Consider the following 18,052-nt stretch of genomic DNA (forward strand, 5'->3'; position numbering starts at 1 on the left):
CACCACACCCACACAGACCTCCTCCACTGGTACCCAGACTGCCACTGCGCCATCTGTTGACCCTGCAGCCTTTAACCAAATGGACCGTAAGATGGACAAAGTGCTGCGCAAGTTGAGCCACCTGAGCCGGGATGTGCGCCTCATTAACCGGCTTGTTAAGTCCATTAAGAGTACCCTCCGGAGGGCCAACCTCTAGACTTTTTTATATGGACAGGATTCCCTCCCCTCCCTCCTTTTTCCTTGTTTTTATAGTTAGTGAGCTTAGTGTTAGGTTAGTATAGGCTGTTAGTTTAGTTAGTGTTAGTGGGTGGGGGCTCCTGATTGTTTCTATTTTTACTTATTACATGTGTGGGCGGGTGGATGGCTATGTTGGGGTTCTTGTGTGTGTGTGTGTTTTTTTTTTTAAATCCAAAAAAACTAAAATAAATTACCACAAAAAAACAAATATATATATATTTGTATAGGATAGTATAGTATCTGTTTAGGTTAGTATGTGTTGTCCTCCATGTGTCCCGTCTCATAAGGGGGGTGGGGGATAGATGTTTAGAACGTTTCGTTACATGTGATAAGTAAGTGTAGCTTAGGTTAGTTGGGGAAAGTTGTGGGCAATGAGTAGTCAGGGTAGGTTAGGGTAAGTAAGATTTTTCCCTCAGTTTCCTCATCTGTGATTAGCATTTAATAAATATTTGGTTAACCCTTAATAGTCTGTGTTGAATGGTACTTGATCGTGGGTTTGGATTCAGTGTACATCAATTTTGTACTATAACATCTGGGTCCCATGCTACAAACAAATCCCAACTGAGCTGTACGATTGGCAGCTAGCCAAGAGCTACCTTGCAAAGTGTCGACCCTTCGTTGCAACCACCAATCACAGTTAATATGGATGACAATGTGTTTCTGTTGATAAGTGTGTTTTCAAAGTCACAAACAGTGTTTCCAGGTTGGGTATTGGGGAAACAGTATTAGGTCTGACTGCAGTGTGATGATCATGCACACCCTTATAAGATGAGTTCTCATTGGCAATCTTGTATTCTTGTCTTCATGACCCTCATTCATCATTTGTGATACAGTTCGGCATGATTACCCATTTGTATGTTAACTCAGACAACTTCATTTAAGCAGTTTTTGTAGTGTTTACTTAGATTAGTGTGGCATGTTTATTGTGTTATTTTTGCATGTTGACAACATTTACCGGCCACTATTTGATGACTTAGTTATCCCCTGAGGAAGCATTCTTCTGTCCAACACAGCATGGTGGTGTATGGTTTCTCACTTCATCAGATTTGTCCCTCAGGATGGGCAGAGTATGTTGCAATCATGGGCACTGTGCAGAATTCCCTGATTACATATTATCAGGACGGTTGTATTGACAAGCTACGTAATTTGACAGTAGGCACACTTCAGTTATCTACTGCACAGTTGATATGTCACATTACCCAGAGACAGATTTGTTGTGTAAGAGCTATTTATTGAAAAGTATTGTAGTGCTATCTGTACATTGTCCATGATTGTGAGTCCATTATAGTGACATCTTACATTGTGATCCTACACAAGGGGTTACGGAAATGCTTTTGACATGCTGAGGTTGATGTTTCAGACAGTGCAGAGGGACAGGATTTACCAATGAGTAGGAGAGAGACAATCACTGGGCTGGGTGACAAGATATACAGTGGTTTGCAGAACAGTGCTTGAGTAAAGTTGTTGCAAGACTGGCAAGTTACAAAGCGCAGGACCTTGGTAAATGTGGCCCATGTGGCAGGGACTAATGCTTTAGGGTCATTTTCCTTGTGAATGTGATCTGTTCCATGTCTTCTTCTTCTGATGTGTGTGTTGCCTCCTCTGTCCTTGTTGTTGTTGGTTGTGAAGGGGCAACATGCACCTCAGTGTTAGAAGACGTGGAGTCAGACATCCCGGTCGCTGCTCCCTGTGAAGGTCTTAAGGGTAGTACTGCAGCAAGGATGGTCTGCTGGTTCTTGAGAATAGCAGCCACATCACGATGGTAGGCAGCCAGGTCGGCCCTGAGGGGGTCATGATTGCATTCGTGCATGCAGTGGAAGGTTTGGGGTGCGAGGTGTTGTGGCAACTCCCTTACTGCAGTGGTGAATTCCTTGAAAGTTTCTTGTAGTCCTTGCAGTATGGATGTTAGGGCTTTCATAGCTGCTGCCTGATCTGCAGATGACATCATGCACGAACGCATCCCTTCAAGGCTGGCTGCCATAGTTTGCGTCCCCACCCGCACCTCCTTGGCCAGCTCCCGCTGTACTCCCACTACAGTTCTCTCAAAGCTGGTGCCAGTGTTGTCTGAGTCCTCAGCTGTATTGGAGCTGGCAGGTCTTACAATTGGGGTGGTGGGTGGATCCTCTGCGATGGCTGCTTGTTCTGTGCTCCTCCTTGTGACTGAAGGTGGGGTCTGAAGGGTGTCAAGTACCTTTTGGATAGTCTCCTGGGGAATGTTTATCGGCTCGTCATCCATGTCATCAGGGAAATCTGGGACAGGCATATCCGCAGGAGATCCATCTTCCTCTGCAATGAAACAGGGTACAATTAGTGTGTCTGTGGTGTGGCAATTTTGATGTGACGTGCCTGCTTTTTGATTAATTCACTTTGTGATCTTGTTTTGTGTTAATTTCTCCAGTCCTTCAGATGGGCATTCTTCCAGGCCAATGGCCCACCTGTATGTCACATATATGAAATTGAGTTATCAGACTTGTCAGCCTCATTGCCTCTAGGTGTTGGTTTATGCCAAATAGAGATTTGCCACCTTCTTATCCTACTCAAGCCTCCGTCTACATCCATTCTCATGGTGAGACCTTTCACTGGCTGTGGGTGTACTGATGGCCCTGGCAGCACACTTCACAATCTGGACCTGCCCCAATCTCTGATCTTTCACATCCACTTAAATGTAATTGACATGTGGCATATCCTATGTAAGGCAATGTTATGATCCAATATGGATGTTGACATTGGTAATGTGTCCTGCTGATGTTGGGGAATGTGTGTTACATTGGATTGCCCTGATAATCGTATCAGTGTCCTATTTCCTCCTCTGACTGTGCAGGAGTATTTCAGTGACTAGTTACATGTGCCCCCCCCTCAATGCTGTTGTGTGAGCAGTATGACATTTGGGATGTTGCATTGATACCCAGGCACAGGATGGACCCAGACATATGCAGCATGGGTGTGTCCTTAGTGCTGTGTAGCTCCTATTGTTGTTTACATTGGCTGATGTTTGCGACAACTATGGGCATGGACATTTGAGAGTACTGGGGCCTTTGTCTTGTTTCTGGGGATTGTTGAAGTTGTCATCCTCACCCCCTAATTTAGGTGTGTATGATCTATGGGGAGGTTACTGCCATTGGCTACTTGAGCTGCACACAGAGAAGAGGTGGTAGTGGCAACTGTTGTTGCAGTTACATTCCAGTTGTCGGTATGGCTAGAGGTTGTTAATAGGGCCCTAATTAATGTAGGGGGTATGGTGGCTGATGTGTGCCGGGATGTCAGTTTGATGTTGTGGCCTTCCCTCCTGGCGTGGCTTTCCCTTTGCTCCATCGTTGGCATGACAGCATGCCCCCATGGGACTGTTGTTGGTGTTGTGTAATGGTGTGCCCCAGGTCTTCTCAGAACGGGCCATGCCCCCATGCCATGCCCCTTTACCCATGCCACTCCATGTATTAGATGACTTCCATGCATTTAGTGGTCGGTATCCCCCCCATGCTCACAGTTGACATTATTGCATTATAATTCCCCATGCGACTTACCCTGCATGTGCGTTGTCTCCTGGTAGTCTGCGCTGTCCTGTCCTTGAATCCCTGTGACGATCTCCTCAGGTATGACAGGTGCGACCATCTCCTCCATGTGGTCCAGGGCCTCCTGGTGTGCTGGACTCCACCTCAAGTCTGCAGTGCTGCCTTCCTGTTCCTGGCCATCTTTTCCTTGGTCCTGCGCTTGCAGTAATGCCAGCGTTTCTTGCACTCAATGACTGTTCTGCGTACTTCAGCCACACTGTTAATCTTGTCGACAATTTGTTGCCATATTGCCTCTCTCCTACTGATTGGCAACTTTGATGTGACAAACAGTTGGTGCTGGTGTTCCGTCACCTCTTTAACCAGAATTTCCTGCTCCTCTGCACTAAAGCAACACTTTCTTTTCTTCTTAAAAGTGTCCTGGTTCTTGTGTGGGTCCTCCTGGCTGGTTCCTGGTCTGCTGTCATCTTCCAAGATCTGTAGTGGCATCTGGGATCCATTTTGGCTCTCCTCTGGTGTAATGGTGGTGTTCGCGTTTTTTTTAATGCTATTGCGTCAAAAAACGGCGCATATCCGGTTTGTGGGGTCATAAATCGACCCACAGTAATTTCCGCTGTGTTAACGTCGTTTTGCTTTACGACTTGACGCTGCGGTGTGTGTCAAAAATAATGACTCCCACTTGTGGTTTCCACCAAAATGGCTTTAGCTGGTGGTAAAAATTTTACGCGCAGTTTTGCGTCAAAAAGTGTAAATATGGGCCCATTTGTCATTGAAGAAAAAAAAAAAAATTTAAGGTGGAAGTGCATTTTTGAAAAATATGAATGCATTGATAGAGATACACCATTTTCAGTGCTATTTCACATGTATTTATCAAAAAGCCCCAAACCTATCCCAATTTAGGAGAGAGCTGAAGAAAAACCTCTTCATACAACGCTACATTGTGATGCAGTAATAGTCTACGTTCCCACTCAGAAGCCATGTATCATTCCTACCACACACTGACTGCATCTTTGCAATTGCTCTTGTATAGATTTCTGATCTCTTTCACCTACCATAGAAATGCTATGTACTTACGTGTGAGAAACTTCTGGGGACCTGTAAATATTGCAATATCTTTAAAGAACACTCCTGGAATCACATCTGGAATACAAAAGACCACAAACATACTCTAAATGTAGACATAATACTAGGGAAATATGTTTTAGAGAGTCAGGCAATAATATGATTTCATAATTACGATTTCACTAAACAAAAGTTACACTTACCCAACCGGTATTCACATTGATAGGCAATGAAAAGCAAAATGGAATCTGTACATTATTTCTTGATTAAAATCGTCACTCCTTCATACTGCGGTTCTAGATACCGTGGTGTGTTGAAAAACAATTACCCTGCAAAACAACTATAGTGCTCTTAGCAAATCCTCTCAAAGCTAATCATACAGACAGTGGATATTAGAGCTAACCTTTAATTTTCATTGATAGTTTTAGAGGAGAAATGCTGTAAATCAATAATTCGGTCAGCCATGCCTCTGCGTATTGAGCTTTCGTGTTTTGATGCTCATAGAATTATTCAAGATACTACTGTAGGAAGAAAATTAGATGCTGTCATCCCTCGGGGGGAATCAATTAAAATGCACAGAGCTGAAAGTGTTACCTACAATTTACATTTTGTATCATGTGATAACACTGCAAACTAATGAAGCATCACTGATTTTATGCAATGTAGACGTGAAAATGTGAATCATAGATTTTTCTGTAACAGAATTAACTTTTTAACAACCAGTCTCCCTAGTCTATCAACTTCAAGGAGCATGCTTTAATAAGTCCTCCATAAGATCCAGGGAAATATAACTAGTAAATCCACAGTTTGGCTTCCACTTACTGGGGCTCTATTGAAGAAGTAAATAAACCAGTCTGTGAGTTACATGGAAAGTCACATATGCTGTGAATTCCACTGTACATAAAAAGGGGAGGAGGGGAGGGGATATTCACAATGAATCGGTGTAGGGAATAATCTTTTAGCTGTGGTACCCTACGCCAATTGGAGGGAGCAGGAATGCACAGTATTTACAAGATGTTGTGCTGTCCTGTTCTTTCAGCCAGCACTGATGCACACCATGGTGCAAGGGTGTCTTGGTTGTTGGCAGGATTGTTTTGTGTAGGAAGGGGCACCTTTCTGCACCAAAACAATCCATGGAGGCTTTTTGCTCTTCCTATGTGTGCTGCAGAATGCAACATATACAGAAAGAGGGGAAAAAAGAGGAACAGTATAGATATTCTCTTTGTTATGCCTTCCCTGGTGGATGTACAGTTTTGACTCATTCCTAGGTTTAAAAATCCTTTAAAAACTGTGAATGCATCAAAACCCATGGGTGCTGCATGGGAAAACCCACAGCAATGTTGATGGAACACCCCCCCTGATGCAGTGCAAGGCAACGCAGAGACTTGCACTGCATTGCCTTACACTATATCTACGAGGCCATAAAAAACCAAAGTGGCTTTGCGTGGCCTTGTAGTTATGGGTCGCACTTTGCGCTGCCAGAGCGTCAAAAAAAGTGACACACTGACGGTGCAAGGGGTTTGTAAATAAACCCTGAAATACCCCAAACAATGATGCAACATACAAATATGGAGAAGCCTGTGCTAGTAAAACTATGAGCCTTATTTACATGAATTTGGTGTAGGTCAGCGCAGCAAGTCACCTTGCTGTGCTGCTCTTCACCAAAGGGAAAGGGCAGAAATGCTTCATATTTATGCTATGCGGTTCATTCCTGTCCTTTCCCCCTGTGCTGGTGCCGTTGCTGCAGCCTAGCGACAAAGCCGGCACCTTTGCACCATGGTACAAGGGTGCCTGTATTGTCAGCAGGATTGCTTTTGTATAGGAAAGGGCACTTTCCTGCATAAAAGCAATCCATAGATGTGGTTTCCTCTTTCTATGTGAGCTGCAGAATACAGCAGGCATGGAAAGAGGAAAGAAGAAGGAGAAATACAAATATTTCTCCTTGTTACGACTACCTTGGGAAGACGTAAGGTTTTGATACATTCTCAGGTTTACAAGTCCTTGTAAATTGTAAAAGTGATGAAATGGAGGCTCAAGTCTCGAATAAATATGGCCCTACATTTTCTGTTCTTAACAGTGCAATTGTATGAAAAAACGTAATATTCAAGCAGCAGTTTATTGATGTTGGATTCTTCTTAAAACATATACAGTTTATATTTTATAAATACATGCAATGCTAACATTTTGAAATTGTGGAAAAATATTATAATTATGAAACAAAGCATGGGCCACTTCCTTTATGATGGGGATACAAGGTAAGAGAATCGAGTGAACCCCACTATAAGGCCAGAATAGAAGTGACCTACATTTTGATGCTTCATACCCAACATGGTAGTGCCACAGTTTGCACCATTTACAAGGTGCAGTATTTCCTCCTGATTTCAAATTTTATGCACCCTTTTCCACATATTTTCCTTATTTTGTACAGATGTTTCCTGTTCAAATCTCACGGGCATTTCTGGAAAATTGTGAGGGGGAAAAATGTTGGATGTGTCCCAAGTTCTTCAAAACTCATGGCCATATTGACAAGGGTTTTGTGTAGCCGCTGCATCACTTTTTGTGATGTAACAGCGGCACAATCCACTAAATCATATTCACGATGCCATGCAAAGCCACTTTGTGTGTCTTTGAATGGCCTCTTATACATGGAGTAAGCCAAGTCAGTGCAAATCACTGAGTTACCTTACTCCACACTAGTGAGGCATTCCATCGGCATTGTGGTGTGTGTTCCCACACAACACTCATGGATTTTGAAGCATCCCCAGATTTACGGGATTTTGTAAACCTGGAAATGAGCCAAAATCTTATGCCTCTCCAGGGGAAGCGCATTGAGGACAAATATCTTTAATTTTCTTAATTTTTGTCTCTTTCTATGTGTACTGTATCCTTCAGCACACATAGAAAGAAGAAAAAACTCCGGGGATTGTTTTTTTGCCGGAAGGTGTCCCTTCCGGCACGAAAAACAATCCTGTATGCAATGCAGGCACCCTCGCACCATGGTGCAAGGGTGCCTGCATTGGAGCTAGACTGCCAAAATGGCACCAACGCAGGTGGAAAGGAATGTGCCATATTGCTTAAATACAGCACATTCCTGTCCTTCCCCTTTGATGAAGGGCAGCACAGCAATGTGACCTGCTGCGCTGCCCTGCACCAGAATCTCGTAAATTTGGGCCTCAGATTCTTGAATCCAAAGGTCCTACTCCACACTGGTCAGTGATTACCCAGGTAGTTATTGATGAGGAAGGAGTTAGAAGGCCTGAAGTAAAGCCAAGAGCCATACTCCACCCAAATCAATAACTATTGTAAACACACCACTAAAATCTGAGGTGAAATTCACAAAATGTTGTAATGGACATTGCGTTTTTCATGGTACTGTTTAGATGGAAGGAAAACAGGTGTTAGTCATAGTTTAAATAAAAAAATTAATGATGTTAGACTATGTTAAGGGATTTTGGTGACTTCTAATGTGACTTTAACTGTCAAAAATTATCGCTGATCCTGTGCCTGGACTTGATGAACCATTATTGAAGGAAAACCAGTTTCTTTCAAGATTTTGTAATGAAAAATACAGTTTGTGGTCTGGAAGATAAAATGAGGACATATTTTGTATAAATCTACAGTTTACTTTCTCACCCAAGTGAGAAAAAGAACAAATTGCTTGTTAAAACATGCACTTCCACCATCAGCAGCAGAAGTCTGTCAGATGATTCCCCAGTGTTCCACCGGAGCTTCACAAAAGATTTCTAATGAACTGGCATTAGCCTTCTATATTTAAGGCAAAAGTGAGGCATGTTTTAATGCTATCTTACTGGAAAAGGAGCTGCCAAATTGAAAGTGTCTCCTATAGAGGAGACTGCAGTAAATGAACAAAAAGAGGGGTTTAACTTTGTCATATAAATGCTTAGTGTCCACAATGCTGAGATGTTGAGTAAAATATACAAATAGTTCTAATAAAGAACTAGGATGATAACATTCTGTATTCATGACAGAAGTGAGACACATTTAGAGACCATGTCGCTAGAATAGAAGCTGTTGAATATAAAGCCTTTCCTATTGAGTAGTTTGCAGTACATGATAATTGAGGAATTAATGAAGACATGAAAACAGCTGTCGTGGACCACATATTTTTCACTTTAACTATTCAATAAAAACACATGGAAGGGAACTCATTTTAGGAATGTGTCTAAGAGACGAAAACCATCTTCATGTACTTATTCAGGGTAATGCATATAGAATGATTCTAAACTTTTCTTCCCCAGCAGCATGTTTCCTGTCCAGACACATCCTGTGATCTATTTGAACATTCATGTTTTTATTGGAACTCTGTGATTTTCACAGGCATCTGTCTAGAAAATTGGTCAGTAGTTGTGTGGCCTGCCCAAGTAATGGGTCAGTATTTGTCCTCCACAGGGACCCAAACACCACATTGTAGTGCTTGACTCTCACAGGCTAGTGAACCAGAGCAGTACGAAGGCCTACTCAAGGGAGGTTGTGAGGGCTAGTAATCCCAATCCACAGATACACATTAATAATATTCAATAAATGTCTGTCCAGTGTGTGTTTTAAAAAAAAAAAGGAAAAGTGCATTTATTACACACACACTACTCAATACTATGCATCAATTTACAAATATACAGAAGTGGATGTAAATGCTTCTTGATGATATTGTGTAATCACTCTTGCCCCTACCTAGGTCAACAATGACATGCCATCATGGAATATCAATTTGATGGAACTCATTTCACATTGACAATAAAACATGCATATTTTGAACATGAATGATTGTCAGTGTTGTTTATTCATTAAAACATTCACAAGGGAAAGGGTCTAAGCATGTCTGGGTGATTGGTGACTGCAAAGGAACTTTGAGTATGAACAATGAAATACAAATATCACATTCATAATCACAATCCATGTAATTATATCTTCTCACCCCTAGAGGGTGTCTGCAAAATTCAGTCTAAAATACTGCACTTTAACATAGCCACTAAAGAGCATCACAGTTATAATCACAGCACCCTTCTAATTACAGCCTTTCACCCCTAGGAGGTGTTTGCAACATGAAAAACATATGTTGAACCTTTTTAGGACACAAGGGTTGCAGCTATAGTCTTTGCACCAGGAGGCACAACACTCCACGCTGTAGAGCAAAATTTTCAGCCTGGGGAGTATTTGGAAACATTTGTAAACCCTTTAGGAGTTACCTTTTCATGGTCCCCACCAACTTAGGGTAGAGATTCTAAGAACCTTTCAGGAGGAAAGGTTGTGTCCTCCTGAGTGCATTGGTAGTCACCCTGTCAGCCTGGAGCCACCACAAAAGGAGAAACTGGCCAAAACAAGTTGAAATAGATTAGCCCTGCAAGGCATTATGGGGTGCTCCTTGTAAGCTCTGCGAATTTTAAATGAGCAGCTCTCCCACTGTTCCAGGGAGAGCGGCGTGCTCTTTCCATTGTTACTTTAGGGTTCTTTTGAGTTAAGCGATCTTGCGCCATGTTCATCCTCCTCAGGTTGCCCAAACCCACTTGGGCAGCCCACGTGCTCCAGCATTGCAGGACAGTCTTGGGGGAGTGCACCGGTGCTTCTTTGCCCATTTCCACTTCAGGGGCCGAGGGATGGGGTCCTGGGGCACCTTTAGCTCTCACAAGGAAAACACAATGTCACTTCTTCATAGGCAATCTTCTTGGTAGGCAGCCTCCGGGCCCTGCCCCACTCCAGAGGCAGAAATCTAGTACAGCGAATGAGCTCCATGTGCATGTCTTAAAGTAGGTCAAAGGTCACCAAACTTCACCAGGGCATATCTCGGCCACAATGGGCCGATTTTGACGGTATTTAGCTCATTCTGCCCCTGGTGGTGAGCCCTGGCTTCCTGGAGCTCTTTCTGCAGACATCCAGGCCCCCAAAGATGACACACTTTGCAGGGAGTTGGTTTCACTGGCTCTCTGCACAAGCCTTTCACTATACTCTACTTCTGGGTTTCTCTTCTCCCTTGCATAGATGCCCAGTCTTTTCCCCAACTTATCCTCAGGGAGTGTAGGGGGACCAGTTTTCCTTATCCTGGGGAGAGTCCCACTTGTACTGTGGTCAATATCATTCAGAGTCCTTGGGCCAGTTGGCAGTCAGTGGTTTCCTCCTTCCAATTGTCTTGGCGGCTACATCCCATTTCAGTGTCCTTTAAGAACGCACACCCAGGAGAGAGCTCTCTCCCATGCTCAGGACCTTTTAAATGGGTGCGGAAGTGTCCAGCAGGGATGTTTCTCAGGCCTATCCTGATGTGCCCCATCATCTCTCTGCCCCTGTCCCAACCTCCCTGCACAGTATTCTGGGATAGTCACAAGGGAGTCACTTGCCACATGTGCTTTGCTCCACACCATGCTGATATCACTGCCAGGGCCTTGCCCATCAAATCTTCAAAGGAGCCGTCCTCCAGGTTTGGCTCCAGAGACCAGGAGTCCATCCTTTTTGTTAGTAGCCTGGGGCAATCCTTCTTCCTGGTACAGGATGACAGCTGGCTGATTGATGCAGAGCAGTCAGCCCCATCCCTTTCTGTCTCAGGAGCTTACTTAAGCACTGGCATTTGCTCTTTTTGTGGGGAGAGGCCTTTGTTCCTGCAGCTGGAAAGAAAAGTAATTAACCCATCCCAGCAGGGTGACAAAAGGCTGGGCTCTGATCCTGAGCTGAGCCTGGCATTCCTGGAAGGCCCATATGCTGTACAGATATGTCTTTGGACTTTACAGAATTGTTCTTTTCAGACAGATTACACTGTATGTCAGTATGGCTCTAGAGTCTATAGACCAAAGGGGAGCAGTGCAGCGGCATAAGGCATCCTTCCCCATAAGTGTATAATAAAGTGTCACTGTAAACCACATCAACTTTCCCTATCGGTGCACACCCACATTATAAGGATTATCCCAGGTCAATATCCAATGTTGAATAGTCCCTCCTGTGCCAGGCTACCTTTGTGCAGTTCCTGGGCTGTACGCGACAGGATTCTCCCATGCACAGCCCTCATCCGTCTATACACACCAGTGCACACGTGTTCATGTGTAACCGGCCAAGTGCCTCTTACCGTATGCTGGGTTGCAGAGGCATTATCTTAAAACGCAGACCCTGCTGGTAGACTTGCATAGTCCATTTCCCTGAATTTACTGTGGATTTGTCCCAGGTTATGAGGTTCCACGACAGTAAAAGTTATAAAAACAGGTGATCAAAAAGTGAAAAATGTAGGTGGATTAGATGGTAAGAACCTCCTTCTCACAGGGAGATCGCATAGAGATTGACATGTTAGGGGATATTGTCATGAGGCTTGTCTCGATTACTAGCTTAGGACCTACTGGTTAAACTTCAACTGGCTAGGGGCCACATCAAATCTTATAGTCTACAGATGTCTGATTTAGAAAATGTAGTATTTGCTAAGCACATGCAAACTTACGGAGAACACTGGCAAACTCCTTCTGATGGTCATCCTATTAGCATGATATAGTGGGACCACTGTATGCACTTATTTAGAGTTTAAATAAGAAACTGGGGCACATAGATTATATAATTTGCCATGAAAATTGGAAACCTCGTCCTTTGTGAAGGAAGGTGAAGTTTCCTGACTTTGAAGTTACTTGACTGGGGTGACTTTTCATCTAAATGCCCTGCAAAATGTGTTATTTTACTGTAATTTATCTAGGTCAGAAAAGGAAAGATACACTATGACAAAATAATTCGCTAGAAAACAAAAACAACTTTAAAACATGAAGTGGGGAATCTTGACAAGGACAGCACAAGCTGCTGTAGGGCTCTTGCAAGAAATAGTTTGAGGGATGAGACTTTGGGCCAGAACTTTTTTCATTGGCCTGGAGCCTATCAGGTGTCTGTCCTTTACTTTAAGCAGTCATGGAATGTTTTCCTGCTTTTACAAGCAGTCACCAAGTCTGTCATTTTTTTTTTTTAATTGCTACTTTCCCCTTCACAAAACTTGGGCCCATATTTATACTTTTTGACGCAAAACTTCGCCAACGCAGTTTTGCGTCAAAAAAATTAGCGCCGGCTAACGCCATTCTGAAGCACCATGCGGGCGCCGTATTTATTGAATGACGTTAGCCGGCGTTAGCCGCCGGCGCCGTCTGGTGTGCGTTAAAAAAAAAAACGTACACCAGGCAGCGCCGGCGTAGGGGGATATGGAGCTTGGGCGCCAAGAAATGGGGCAAGTCAGGTTGAGGCAATTTTTTTGCCTCAACCCGATTTGCGCCATTTTTTTTCACTCCCAACCCCCATAGAAATGACTCCTGTCTTAGCAAAGACAGGAGTCATGCCCCCTTGCCCAATGGCCATGCCCAGGGGACTTCTGTCCCCTGGGCATGGTCATTGGGCATAGTGGCATGTAGGGGGGCACAAATCAGGCCCCCTTATGCCACAAAAAAAAAAAAAAAAAAACACTTACCTGAACTTACCTTAATGTCCCTTGGATGGGTCCCTCCAGCCTTGGGTGTCCTCCTGGGGTGGGCATGGGTGACAGGGGGTGTCCCTGGGGGCATGGGGGGACACCTGTGGGCTCCTTCAGAGCCCACAGGTCCCTTAACGCCTGCCTTTTGCAGGCGCTAAAAAACGGCGCAAAAGCGGCCGTACGTCATTTTTTTTGACCCGCCCACTCCCGGGCGTGATTTTTGCCCGGGAGTATAAATCCCACGCACATGCCTCGGAGTCAATTTTTTAGACGGGAACGCCTACCTTCCATATAATTAACGCAAAGTAGGTGTCCACGCTAAAAAATGACGCTAACTCCATGGACTTTGGCGCTAGACGCGTCTAACGCCAAAGTATAAATATGGAGTTAGTTTTGCGTCGAAATTGCGTCAAAAAAAACGACGCAATTTCGGCCCAAACGGAGTATAAATATGCCCCTTGATGCAACACTTTCAAAGAGGGCAGTAAAGTCAAAGTAAACATTGTGATACATAGTAACATCACAGTATGTAAGGTCACAACCCTACAATGTCAACCACTATTTTGCGGAACCAGGTGATTAGGAATACATCAACTGAAACAAAGTAGTTCAGGAAGACAGAATGTGCAGTGTCAGAATCTTAAAACAGGAGATTAGGAGGAGCCTGCAAGAATAATGGAACATTTGAAGATCAAGAAAAAGGATGAATGACATAAAGCAGTTAAAGAAATCTCAAGAAACATATGATCCTTAGTAGCAATATATCTAGGTGTAAGAAATGTAGGGGAGTAGTATGTGGTAGATCTGAGAGGAGTATACACTATTATTATATCTGCCTCTTTTCTACTGCAATTTCAAATTTTCTCTGTAATATGGCTTAGGCAATTCCCCATTTTAGGTAACGCAAAGAGATGCACTTTATATAATTATTTTAAGTTCATACAGCACTCTTTCATCTATGTTGCCAGCTGGCGTTCTGTAGAGTTTCCTGAATGTGGATACGTTGACCAAATTGTAACCCTGCAACTGTTTTCAAGTCTAGAGTCTGCATTCAGGCCTTTCTAAACCATTGCACCTATACTGACTGAATACCCAAGTAGGAAACACCAATACCTGCAAAATCAAGTCACAGGTTGAGGGGAGCCTGATTGGGCAAGAGCTAGGCCTAGGTGGCTTCCTCAAGAAAGCGATGGTTTGGCCAGATGATAAAGACCTGAGAAGGTTAGTTTGATATTTGTACTCTCCTATGCACTCAGTACTGCAAAAAGGGGGAAACGTTATTAATTGAGGGACTGAACCACAGCAGATCTCATTCTGAGGGAAATAGACAAGAGAGCTTCATTTGGAGAAAAATACAAGCTGGAGGTAGAAAGAGCTCTGACGGTAACCCTTCTGCATGGCATGAGATAGTGGCATGTTGCAAGCTTTTTGAAAGGTTCCTGAGATACATTGCTATATCGGTTGATTTGATAGACACAATTTATAAAACAATTCCATTTTTGTGGTCCCACACATTTTCTGTCTGCCTGATTTTGTTGTTTAAAATATGATATGCTTTACAACTGTTAAACTGCAGTAAAATGCCCATGCTTCCCTACTGAAACCTGTGATCTAATTTGGAGCTCTGTGTTTAGCCTATTTTACTTACTTCTAAATCTTCTGTCAATAGTGACTAAAATGCACAAATAGATCGGAAGATTAAATGTCGTATGTGAGCTACAGGGAGTATTTACACCTTTTTATATGACTAAAATATATGTATGTAAGGCACTCTACTGTGCTCTATCCGGGCCACTATTTATCCATACAGTGTAAGAAAGGCCTATTTTTATATATTTGTTTATATATATTCATATATCACCCCTAAAGTGTTACTTGTACGTCCACAGGCAGTGTGCTAATAAGTAAAAACAGGGCACACTACATATTGATGTTAGTGTACTCTCTCAGCGAAGTTAAATCCTAAAGCTATTTCACTGTGTAGGTCTTTCTAGAATATTCATGCCAGGACTAAATGGGACTCAAATGTTTGGTTCTGAGACAGCATGCTATTATACAAACAAGGCACAGTACCCTGCTTGTTGAACTAATGGCCCATTCTCTCTCTTAAAAGTTGAATTGGCTGTCATTTTTCTGATAGTGGTGCACCTGTGATGGCCTGGGCTTTGCTGGGTATCTACATTCGCAAAGGCTTACCCAAAGAGATAGTTTCAGACAAGAGATGACATCATGAATTGGTTGATGTAACTATAATGTATATCAATATTCCATAGAAATAAATGGTTGGAGAAGTATTGTAATTCAAAACCTTTTACATCATTTGTGTACAATGATGTATTAGAAATAGCTACAGTAATGCTCAAAGCCACGGTACCGGGTGTTGACACTGCCATTTGAACACAGAGATATTGGCGCCCCTGATCTCGAACCATACTATTTGTGCGCACAAGCACAGTTTGCATACTGGCAGTTTCACCCAGTTTTGCATGCTCCGCACACAGCAGGTGAAACTGAAATTGAAGCCCCCTGTCCTCTAAACGTGGTACCGTTTGCACATTTAGGAGCTGGAGGGAAAATTTGAGCACTGCGGCTTGCACCATTAGGGCATGCGATGGACTCCACCACAGGGGCCGCTTCCCTCTTCTATATTCGACAGAGATCCCCTCAGCCAGAAATCTGGCCCGGCCCCCACCAATGGATGGGCAAATCTGCGACCAGCTATATTGCATGCAATTATGGATGATGGTGGACCTCTATCCTGATGGCTCTTTTCCAGCTGGCAAATATACAAACACGCACTGCATGTTTACCCCTGGACTCCATAGGCTGCATGGCTTCTGTAGACAGACACACCCACCTTTCTCCAGGCACCCCGTGGTCTTGAGGCACTTGTTCTGCTTCTCACTTCTTCCTCCCCTGGCCAATTGATCACACGGTTATATACCACCATGCAGGCCATGGCCCCCTTACCTGTGCCCAGAACAAGAGAGAAGTGGTTACTTTAACTCAGAGAGAACATTACTGAACAGCAGTGGCTATACTGTTGCTTGCAGGTGCAAAAATTCACTTCTAACTACTGGCTCCGCCTCGTACACTTTAAATACTTACATCACCTAGACCGTACATCCCTCCAGTTGCACCACATGGGCCTCTGCGAGTATACTTGCTGCACCCTTTGTAGGGGAGAGGGGGCCAGGTTCCTTCACCTGGCATGGAATTTCCCATACATGGTGGAGTATTTGGATAGAGTACATGCAGTGATAGCAAATATCACAGCACATGCAATATCTTGACAGACAAAAGTAACCCTACTAAGTTATGTGAAAGATATTTATGTTACTTGTCGAAGACTTACTGGTACTCTTGGATAGGGGCCAGATTGGGATGGGCAGGGGTCATGCCGCAGGTCCACTATTGATACCTGGCTGTGTCCTGCCAGGATTGTCTGGAGGAATAATAGGCTCTTATCCAGACACCCAACAAACAAAAGGACATATTCGAACCCTTTGCGCAGTACATGGCAGCCAGGCCGAGAGAGCATGGGATGGCCCGGTATGATGCACCGTGTTGTGGACATTGTCCCCCTCATTGGTATGCTACTCCTTCCCAGGCTCTGCCTTGCAGTTGGTCAATGGGACCCTCTACCTGCAACTGACCTTGCTAGTAGACACACAGCACATATATATTGCAGACAATGGTATACCATTTGTCGCCCTTGATGTGACTCAGTTGGAAATGTACACTTTCTGTTTATTGAGTTGTTCTTGTTGTACCTGAAATGCTAATAAGAAAATGGTACCTAAGTAGTTGTATATGCATGTACCAGTGAGATCTCTATGCCCATTTTATAAAAATAGGAACTGTGTTTTCGACCTAACGAGGTGTTAGACACAATGAAAATGCACCTGAGAGTCTAATACTTCCTCCTTCCTTTGGAGTATGAGATAAATTCAACTAACTCACTATAATTTCAAGTGATAAACCAATATTCATAGTTATTGTAAAATAACGTTAAAAATGTCAGGTTAATTAAGAAAACATTTCTTGCTAGGTGTGGAAAATAGATCTGTGAATATTAAAGTGTGGCAATGTTCTGAAACTTTTAATTGATCCTCATTTTATTTGACTTGCAAGTTTCCCACACCTTATTACCCCCAAGCAAATGAACTTGTGGAGAGATTCAACAAGTCTGCGGAAAGCATGATTATGATCCTAGAAATGCCCTTCAATTGTGAGGAGGATGTGTTACTGGCATGCCTATCATTTATCTACAGGGAGGTTTCACAAAACGGATTAAAGTTCATTCTCTTTGAGCTTTTGTTTGGGTATTTTGTTAGGGGAGCTCACGGTCTTGTGAGAGATAGGTCACCGCAAATCTCAAGAAAACTATGCAAGATCATTTGGACTATGTGCCATTCTTCAGATCCAAAATAGCACAGTATATATGTCAACAAAAAAACTTGACCAGTCAGGAAGTAGTCAAATAATCATACGAACAACAGGCCCAGCCTGGTCTGAAAGTTTGAATCATGGAATCAGTAGTTACCTAGACTCTCCATGGTAGGAGATATGATTTCAAGTAAATGATAAAATATAAATGTGATGTATACAACAAAATCAAATATAAATGTGATTTGGTATGCATTCTAGTAAGAGACTTGCTTGGATATATTCCACTTATCAATGTAACTGTTAATTAGGGAACAATGCTTTGCTGTTTGATGTTTTGTTTCCCCGGGTTCCAGACATTAATTTATGTTTTAAGGGGTGCCCTTCGTGGCCAGCCGAAATCCCCACCTCTTCTCTTCCAAGTGAA

Source organism: Pleurodeles waltl, chromosome 11, assembly GCF_031143425.1.
Source record: "Pleurodeles waltl isolate 20211129_DDA chromosome 11, aPleWal1.hap1.20221129, whole genome shotgun sequence".
NCBI classification, from domain to species: Eukaryota; Metazoa; Chordata; class Amphibia; order Caudata; family Salamandridae; genus Pleurodeles; species Pleurodeles waltl.